Raw genomic sequence first — 10,395 nt, forward strand, 5'->3', positions numbered from 1 at the left:
GAAGGACATCTTGGCTGCTTCTAAGTTATTGCAATTATGAATAAAGCTGCTATAAACATCTGTGTGCACATTTTTGTGTGGACATAAGTTTTCAACTCATTTGAGTAAATACCAAGGAGTGTGATTGCTTGTAAGAGTAGGTATAGTTTTGTAAGAAATTTCCAAACTGTCTACCAAAGTGGTTTTACTATCTTGCATCCCCACCAGCAATGAATGAGAGCTCCTCTTGTTCTACATCCTTGTCAGCAATGGTGGTGACATTCTAATAGGTGCAGAGTGGTATCTCCTTATTTCAATTTGCATTTCTCTGATGATATATGGTGAGGAGCATCTTTTCATATGCTTATTTACCATCTGTATATCTTCTTTGGTAATGTATCTGTTTAGGTCTTTTGCCCATTTTTAAAATAAGGTTGTTAGTTTTCTTATTGCTGAGTTTTACAGAGTTTTTTGTATATTTTGGATGCTAGTCCTTTATTAGATGTGGTTTTTTTGCAAATATTTTCTACCTGTCTGTGGCTTGTCTTCTCATTCTCTTGACAGTGTCTTTTGCTGAGCAGAAGTTTTTAACTTTAAAGAAGACAAGATTATCAATTATTTCTTTCATGGATCATGCCTTTGGTGTTTTATCTAAAAAGTCATCACCATACCCAAGGTCATGTAGGTTTTCTGTTATGTTAGCTTCTAGGAATTTTATAGTTTTGCCTTTCACATTTAGGTCTATGATCCATTTTGAGTTAATTTTTGTGAAATGTGTAAGGTCTGTGTCTAGATTCTTATTTATTTATTTTTGCATGTGCACCTTCAATTGTTCCAGCACCATTTGGTAAAGAGATTATCTTTTCTCCATTGCATTCCCTTTACTCCTTTGTCAAAGATCAATTGACTATGTTTATGTAGATCCATATCCAAGCTCTCTGTACAGTTCCATTCATTTATCTGTCTATTCTTTTGCCAATACCACACTTGGCTTGATTACTGTAACTGTATAGAAAGTCTTCAAGTCAAACAGTTTCAGCCCTCTAACTTTGTTCTTTTCCTTCAATATTGTGTTAGCTATTCTGAGTCTTTTGCCTCTCCAAATAAACTTTAGAATCAGTTTGTCAATATCCTCAAAATAACTTGCTGAGATGTTGATTGGGATTGCATTGAATTTATAAATCAAGTTGGGATGAACTGACATCTTGACAATATTTAGTCTTCCTATTCATGAACATGGGATATCTCTTATTTAATTCTTTAAAAAATTTCTTTTATCAGAGTTTTGTAGTTTTCCTATATAGATCTTGTACATATTTTGTTAGACTAAGTATTTTTTAAGGGGGGGGGTGCTAATGTAAATAATATTGCTTTTAATTTCAAATTTACTTGTTTATTGCTGGTACATAGGAAAGTGATTGACTTTTGTTATGTTAACCTTGTATCCTGCAACTTTGTGATATCACTAATTCGTTCCAAGAAGTTTTCTTTTTTTGTCAATTCTTTCAGATTTTCTGTAAAGACAATCATGTCATCTGTGAACAAAGACAGTTTTGTTTCTTCCTTCCCATGAACAAAGACAGTTTTACTTCTTCCTTCCCAAACTGTACACTTGCTTGTTTTTATGTAGTCATTCATATAGTAAATAACAGAAAAGGATAATCAATTTTTTATACTTTCTAAGGTTTCAAAGATTATCTCAATCTTAATGTATTAATCAGCTTCCTATAAAAATTTGCTGATAGACTGAATTTACCACTAATCTTACAACTCATTCCTTTAAAATTCATCCAACTTTTCTTTGCTTAGAAAAGGAAAATGTGTATTCTTCATACTGTAACAAGATGTTAAATTGGAAGTTTCATCTGATGTAGCAATATATGGCAGATATCAGATTCCAATGGAGGTGCCATACTATAGGCAAAAAATTTAAAAGAAATGACTGAGAACCATTTCAATGACTTTGAATGTGTCACAAAAATAAAGGATAAAGAGTCAGGTGTTTGGATTTGGTGATAGAGTTTCTTTAGTGAGAGTTGTTGTGCTGTAAGGACCAGGCCCTATTGAGGAAGGAAGAGTATGCATTTTCCTGCTCCTCAAGTCAAATGGGAGTGGCTTCATCATGACCACTTGAAGAACATGGTAAGTGTTGGTCCTCATGGTAAGAAAAGTACAGTGACTGGAGTCTGACCTCCGTTTGAGTATTCCAAGGTCAAGAGTCTGTGGCTTTCAGATCAAGAAGGCAGAGTAAGAAGGAGTGAGAGTTGAGGGCCAAGTTTAGGAAATTACCATACTTCCAATGGAAGAAGGAAAAAGTGGGACAAAGGATGCCCATGTCTTTGATGACCTGTATTTGCATCAAACTGAAGGATATGAGCCTAAAACTACTTTGATTCTCGTCTAAGGTGACTACTTTGTCAGCTGTTGGGAATCCAAGAGTGTCTGTGTTGAATGAGTGTCCAGAAAACTAGTGGCTGAGGGAAGAGTGGCAGCTTGATGAATAGAATGTGTCATCCGCATCATGGGAGGTGAGTTAGTGAAGTCCAGTAGGGTAACCAACAAAAACCTATGAAAGTGTCCATACTTTAAATCTACACCAGGCCCAAAGAAAGTGAATTTGTGATAGTTATCAGTCAAATAATAATTGTCTGCTCCCATTGTTCTTCTTCTTGCCTCTCCTTGCTTATTCCAGAAGATGTCAGTGGCATAGCTAGTGAGTAAGAGAAGGAAAAGGGAAAATGAGGAAGACCATATCTTCTCTCCAAAAGCAGGTGGCCCATCTATAGCCAACCCCAGCCAAGGAGGAAACATATGTTAATATTCAATCTAGTTCAACATCTGTTAATATTCTATCTAGCTCAGAGTTTGTATTACTGTACCTATAAAATCATGATGGTCACCTGGATTTTCACCTGAAGGCAGAGGAAGTATTCACCACTCCCCATCCCCAAGCATGTTTCAAGGGACAGTGGAAAAGAAAAATAAAGCTCCTTTTATGATCACATCCTCTGAGTCATGCATGTTTAACATGTTGATCCATGAGTAAGACTTTCTGGGCCCACACATGTTGACCAATATGTGGTAGGTATGGTAACAAAAATAAAAGTCTATAGTGAGTTGTTTCTAGCTCTAGTCCACATTTGAGTATTGGAGCCAATAACCCAACTCACAACATTTTACCCTGTGATGTTGGTCCAGCTCCTTGGAGTGGCCTGAGCAAATGTTCACTAAACCAGTTCTAGATCTAAGATTCTCAAACTGTAGTTGTTGTCATAAGAGTCAGTAGTTGATCTTGTTAAACATGAAGATTTCCAGCCCCCTCCCCCAACCAGAGATTCTGATTGGTAAGGTTTGGAGTAGACCATTGTTAATTAGCACTCCAAGTTGTTATGTTGTAGGTGGTCTGGAAGATCTCTTTGGGAAACACTGTTTTAGGGCAGTGCTTCTCAAACTTTAATAGGCATATGAATTACCTTAGGATTGTCTTAAAATGTATTCTGATTCATAGACCTGGAATGCGTGAGATTGTGTTTCCCTCCTCAGTGATGCTTTTTCTGGTGGTCCAAGTACCACACTTGCAGTAACGATGGTTAGGACATTGTTTCCCAAACCTGCCTTGTCTTAAGAATCTGCCCATTCTGTTCAAAACACAGATTTCAGATTCCCACCTTTATCCTCTTGATTCATAATCTTCAGGTGAGGAATATAGGAAAAGAGGAGTGTCCTCAAATATTAGCTGGAGTCTGGAGCAATGCCAACCCCCAACGGCTATGTCTAGCAGGATTCTTCAGGGACAGCCTAAAACAGCATGAACAAAGAAACTGTTCCTCCGTTCTTCCTGATGACTAGATCCCAACAGAGAGAAAGAAGAAAAATTCAAAGCTACTAATTCTGTTCCATAGTCCATAGTCCTGAACCATGGAAGAAAATTTTAAATGTCTCCCTGGATGGCTTGGCCATCAAGCTTGGACTCACACAAAGACTGTCACCTCTACCAGTGGTTTTCAATTTTGACTGCATACCAGATCCATCTGGGGGCTTGAAAAAAATAACAATATCTAGTTGCCACCCTCTAGAAATCCTGATTTAATAGGACTGAGTATCGGGATTATAATCTAACTGGCCCATGTACTGGGATTCTTGGAAGCTCCCCAGATAATTCTAGTGGGCAGGGAAAATTGAGAACCGGAGGCTTTGAAGATATGGTCTGAAAGAGTCCTGTGTAAAGAAATCGTACTCATTATTTTATAACTATGGCTAAAATCCTGTACTTGCAGTGGTTTGAGGTCAATTTATTGCTTCCAAAGGTTTCCTGTCAAAACTATATGGCCTGGAATATATCACATGGACAATTTAGTGCCCATTAAAATGCTGGCAAACGTTTAGTCAATCAAACAAGCCAAAAGCCAGTGGCAGAAAGCTTGACGCTATTTTTGTGCATTATAACAACTACTACTATGAATTCTGTTGCATCTTGCATTCCTTTACTACATATTTTCTATTCTTACAATGGTCTGTAAGTAATATTTTATTATTCCTACAAGAAGATGAAGACGCTGTAGCCCAGATTGCTTAACTGATCTCTCTTTCAAGTTCAAGTCCTACAGAGCTAACTGACTAGTTAAAACCAAGGATGTTAAAGGCACTTAAAACTCAACATGACCATAAGTAAATCAAGATCTTCCTCACCTGGATGGCCTCTTCCAGTGACATGTGTCCATTAATAGCAGGGCTCTTCCTCCAGTTTTGTAACCCAGAACCTTAGACTTACTCTTGAAACTACCATCTCCTCTCCATCATCTCCCACATCCAATCCTTCACCAAATCCACTTGATTTTACTTCCTGACATCTCCAGAATACACTAATTTTCTTTGTATTCTCCACCGTCACCACCACTTGAGTCTAATGTATGATCATCTTTCCTTTTTCCATTTCAGTGTCTATAAGTAAATTTTAAAAATATGCCAACACACCTATGTGTTTACGTATTGTCAATGACTGCTTTCTGCTACAAAGGCAGAGTTGAGTCATTGTGACAGAGACTATATAGCCCACAAAGCTGAAAGTATTTACTATTTGGCCCTTCACAGAAAAAAAAAATTGCTGGAGTCTGTGCTAGATTATCTTAAAACAGTGCTTTCAAATGTTGAGAAGAATATGAATCACCTAGGAATCTTTTTAACTAGCAGATCCTGATTCATTCTTTCTGGGATGGAATTTGAGATACTGTGATTCTAACAAACTACCAGATGATGTGGGTGCTGCTGATCTGTGGTCCACACTTTGAGTAGTAAAGGAGGTAAAGGACCCTTCTACTTTTTAAAGAAAGAAAAGAACACAGCTGATAAACACTACCTCAGCCAGATGATGAAGATCAATGTCAACAGTGAATAAATCATGTGGCTAGCATGTACCCTTGTTATGACATTATTAGAACAGCGTTGTACCTCTGTGTTGTACCTTGTGGTCTTCCTCCCCCAAACCCATAACCCTGGTCTAATCATGAAAAAAACATCACACAACTTCCCCTGAGAAACATTCTACAAAATGCCTAAGCAGTACTCCTCAAACTGACAAGGTCACAAGGAAAGTCTGAGAAATTGTCACAGCCAAAGGAGTCATGATGACTAAATATGGTATCCTGGATGGAAGAGAAAAAGGGCATTAGGTAAAAGCTAAGATAATCTGAATAAACTATGGACCTTAATTAACAATAAAGTATTAATATCAGTTCATTAGTTGCAACAAATATGCCTTACTATTATAAGATGTTAATAATAATAGGGGAAGCTGGGTATGAAGCTTATGGCAACTCTATACTATATTTTCAACTTAAAAAAACTTTTTAAAGATAAAGTTTATTTATAAAACAAAAATAAACAACAAAAATGTAACAAGTTTTACTAAATACTAAAGGACAAATTCTACTACAAATTTCATAAACTGATAACTTCAGTCCTACAAGAATGACTTCAGAATATAGACAAAGAGGAAACATCCTCCAACTCATTTTTTGGGCATAACATACTCTTGATACCAAAACCAATTAAGGATGTTATAAAATAGAAAATTTATAGTCCAATACCATTCATGAACAGTAATATAAAAATATTAATATTTTATCAAACTGAATTCCACAATTAAAAAGTAAACTATTTTGATCAAATTGGATTTACCCCAAGAATACAAATTTGATTTAACATTAGAAAATAAGATTACATTGCTCACATTATTAACATATAAAAGGAGAAAAACTATATAGGATTATCTAAATAGATACAGAAAAGAGTATTGGATAAAATTCAATATCCATTTGTGGTTGAAAAAAGGAACTTCAAAAACTAATAATAGGAAAAAAGAGTTTCCTTAGCCAGATAAATGATATCTTTAAAAAAAACTTTAAAAACAGCTTGTAGTAAATATTATAACTAATGTGAAAAGTTATTGATCCACTAACTGGATCAATTTCTGGAAAAATATGGACATTTTTCATCTTTGGTGAACTACATCTGTTCACTATTGGTGTAGTTATACCAGAAAAAGAAAGAAAAGGAATTAGGACTTGGAATGAAACAAAACAGTGTCATTGAAGATGACATAAATGCCTACTGAGAAAATTCAGCAGCTTAAGGATGCATTTTTAGAATAAATAGGAGGGTTTGCCATGTTGTTGGCTACCAAAAGAATGGCAGGAACCAAATGCACTTTTATAGCCAGGAGCAATCAGTTAAAATGTAATTGTAAAAGTTATACCATATCAAACAGTCCTAAATCTATAGGGGTGTGGTTTATATGAATATTTCCATTTGTCAAAAATCAATAAATTCTACACTTCTGTAAACACACAGGTCCTATAGGGCCTTCCTAGGACAGACACCTGCCCGCATGTCTTCCACCTGCCTCTTGTCTATAGAAAAACTTTGATCTCCTAGGCCTTCCCCGAGTTCCAAAGAATAAATTTAATCAAGAAGTGAGAAAATGCAGAAAGGAAAACAGTCAAGCAAAACAAATAATAATAGTTAAGCCACTAAACAAAGTTAAGGGCCTTTAGTTCCTCCTCAAGGGCTATAGGTAATATTCTGAGCCATGTCCATTGTGCTGTTTTGCAGATACTGAACACCCACCAGGTGGAAAAAGTTAACTGTATGATGACCACAGGCACATAGACCTCAGACCAGCTGGAACCAGAACTGATGATTTTGATTCCTGATTACCTCACCACCCACCAATCAGATCACTGTCCCGAGCTGATCACACACCTCACAATCCCCTCCCTCACCCTGTCTTTAAAAACCTTTCCCTGAAAGCCTTTGAGGATTTGGGGTCTTTTAAGCACTAGCTGCCTGGACTCCTTGCTTGGTGCCCTACAATAAACACTGTGATTTTCTTCACCACAACCCAGTGTCAGTAAATTGGCTTTACTGCACATGGGCGAGCAGACCCAAGTTTGGTTCTGCAACAATTCTATTTTTGCATTTTGCTGTACGTATATTGTACCTCAAAATGAACTTTAAAACATATTTAAAACGTAAAGGTGTTTAAAAAGAGAGCATGACTTGTCTTTAAACATTTGGGACACTTGTATTTATAAACAAGTGTTAGTTTGGGGATGCTGAACATCACATTTGTGTGTGAGTATATGTGGTATTTTATTTGATATTGTTGTTTTTTGAGATTGTGAGCCCTCTTGCTTTATAATGTCAGGAGTTCCAATCCCACTGGAATTGTCTGACACCTTACCCCAACTCAGCCTGATCCATTGAACAGCTGACATGGAGAAACTGCTCACCTGGGCAAGGAGGGGGAAGGGGCATTGCTTGAATCGGGTTAAACCTCAGACAGGACTGATTACTACAGGAGATAACATGTTCATCCACAACGATCACCTCTGAAAACCCAGGCATTATTTGCTCACTTCAGTCTTAACTCCCAAATAGAATAGAATGGCTGCCAGCAAGCCTATTAGACACCCTGGTATCTCCAGAATAATGGATGGGCTTTAAAATGAAGGTATTTTAAAGGAGATGCTTTTAATCTGAGGATGAAGGCTTAGTTTCATCTCATGCAATATGTCGAAGTTGATTCTTTTCCAACTGTGCTTCTAGCTGTTAAGAAAACATTATTTAAGCATATCCTTATTATAGTATTCTACAGTACATTTTTATCAAGTTTAAGATACAATTAAATACAACAAACTGTACTCATTCAAATGATACTATTGTTATGTTTTGACAAATGTGTAAACCCTGTAACCACCCCCACAATCAAGATTCAGAACGCTCCCATTATATCCAAAAGTTTCCTTTGTCCTTTGCAATCCCTCCCTACCTTTACTCTTGGCCCCATGAGACCACTGATCTCTCTGTCACCATATATTAGTTTGTGTTTTCTAGAATGTCACATAGGTAGAATCAAACAGCATTATTATTGTGTGTCTAACTTCTTTCCACAGTACCTATGAAAATCACAGCTGCCACTCATACCAATTAAACATGTACTGATCAAAACAAGCTAATGAAGATCAATAAAAAGAAAAATGGAAGCCAATTTTAATCAGCAAATGCAGACCTTTTTAAAATTTATTTGGCTGTGCCTAGTCTTAGTTGCAGCACGAGGGATCCTCGTTGCGACACACGGCATCTTCGTTGCAGCGTGTGGGATCTTTAGGTGCAGGCATGCGGGATCTAGTTCCCTGACCATGGATCAAACCTGGGCCCCCTACATTGGGAACGTGGAGTCTAAACTTCTGGACCACCAGGGAAGTCCAGACGTTTAAAAATATGGGGACATTTTATCCATAAAATGAGGCTGGTATTAAGCAAACTTACAGATTATGTCTAACCAAAATCTCATGATAGTCAATGTTAGCAACCATATAAACAGTTAGACTTTTCCTTCAGAGGACATAATGTTCTCTCAGAGAATTTTGAAGTATTGATTGATTTTTGCAGAGGTGTTACAGTAAAATCTGTTAGAAAAAGTAACAGACTAAAGAAAATGAAACCAGCCACAAGTAAAAATGCAAAATTTGCAAGGGAGAGGAAGAACATAAAGCAGAGAAAGGATGAAACTGCACTATTTTATGTAATTCAAGAAAAGATCAGTCAGAGTCGAAAAGTTACAGAATATTTTTAAGGAAATTATGCTGTATTTTTTTCAGATGCCCATCATTATTTCTGCTGGCAGACACAGAAAGGAGAGGTACCCTCTTATTACTTGGGGTTCATTTTTAAATAATAGAAATGAACAGTTTATTTCTAAATAAACAATGGACATTTTCACTGTTTAATATTCACCGTTTAGCACCTGCAATAAGCACAAGAAGAGATTTCCTGTTTCAGAGAGAAACGCACTTTCTCCATACTCAGTTTGCTTTGTGCTTTGCATATTCTTTTTGTATTTTGATGAGGAAATAACACCCCCTATAATAGGATGTGTTGTGGTCTTTGGTTAGAGAAAGTTAAATTCTCAATAAAATATAGACTCTTAATATGTTACCGTGCAAACACTGACCCTTTTCTGAAAAATGTTACCAATGCCTCTTTCACATAATCTTTTTATAAAATCTGCTACTTTCAAAAGCTCCCCCCAGCTCCATTATTATGAGGTCTGTGCTCCGTCTTACCCCGCTGACCACACACCAGGGCTTGGAGAGGGCTTTGGTTGCAGTTGGGTACAAAAGAATGTAATTTTGGTGTTTGAAAGGATGGGGTTTGTGTGCGATCATCAGCCCCTGAGTGCTGCTGACCGCCTACCCCGCTTCATTCATCCTGTGGTGCACGTCTCATAATGACAAAGCCTTACTTTTAAAGTCTGTGGTCTATTTTTTCTCCCACAACATTTAGATTCCAGGGTAGCCTGGCTGAATTCTTGAAAACTGGAATTGGTGGTTTCCTAAATGTCATTTTTCATTTAGACTAATGCACACATTTTTTTCATATTTTACTATAACTGAAATTGGACTGCATCAGTTTTAATTGATGGTTTCTATTTACCTATCTATTTATTTATTTGCCAGCCAACGGGTACATATGGTACCTGCCTGCAAATGTTTAAACTAGGTCCTGTTGTCTTTACATTGCTCAAGTTCTTTGCATTGTTGGATTACAAATGTTGACTTTAACTGCTCTTTAAAATATCTTTAGAAAAGATTAAGCTAGGATTCATCATTTTAAAAAAGTTATTAAATACCCCCAAAGGCATGGAGATAGAAGAGCAGGATGTAAATTTGATAATAAATATTCATTATTGGAGGAATTACCAGTTCCTTATGTATTTACAAAGCAATAGCTAAGTTTATCATTGAACATGACAGAAAGTTTTATTACTGCAATTACCTATTACATACCAAGATCAAAGATAAGAAATCATTGTGTTATAGCTTAATTAGAAGTAGTTTCTCCTGGGCTTCCCTG

At 36.6% G+C, this 10,395-nt stretch overlaps 1 long non-coding RNA gene across 1 annotated transcript in view; it reads left to right on the top strand.

Moving 5' to 3' along the window:
- The window catches only part of LOC137206412 (uncharacterized), a 51,628-nt gene extending 44,318 nt beyond the window's left edge, over window positions 1–7,310 (top strand). The window contains exon 3 of the long non-coding RNA XR_010934643.1: window positions 7,090–7,310. This is a non-coding gene — a long non-coding RNA (uncharacterized lncRNA). The remainder of the gene's footprint in view (window positions 1–7,089) is intronic.
- Window positions 7,311–10,395: the final 3,085 nt, after the last annotated feature.

The sequence above is a fragment of the Pseudorca crassidens genome, chromosome 15, assembly GCF_039906515.1.
Source record: "Pseudorca crassidens isolate mPseCra1 chromosome 15, mPseCra1.hap1, whole genome shotgun sequence".
Classification (NCBI taxonomy): Eukaryota; Metazoa; Chordata; class Mammalia; order Artiodactyla; family Delphinidae; genus Pseudorca; species Pseudorca crassidens.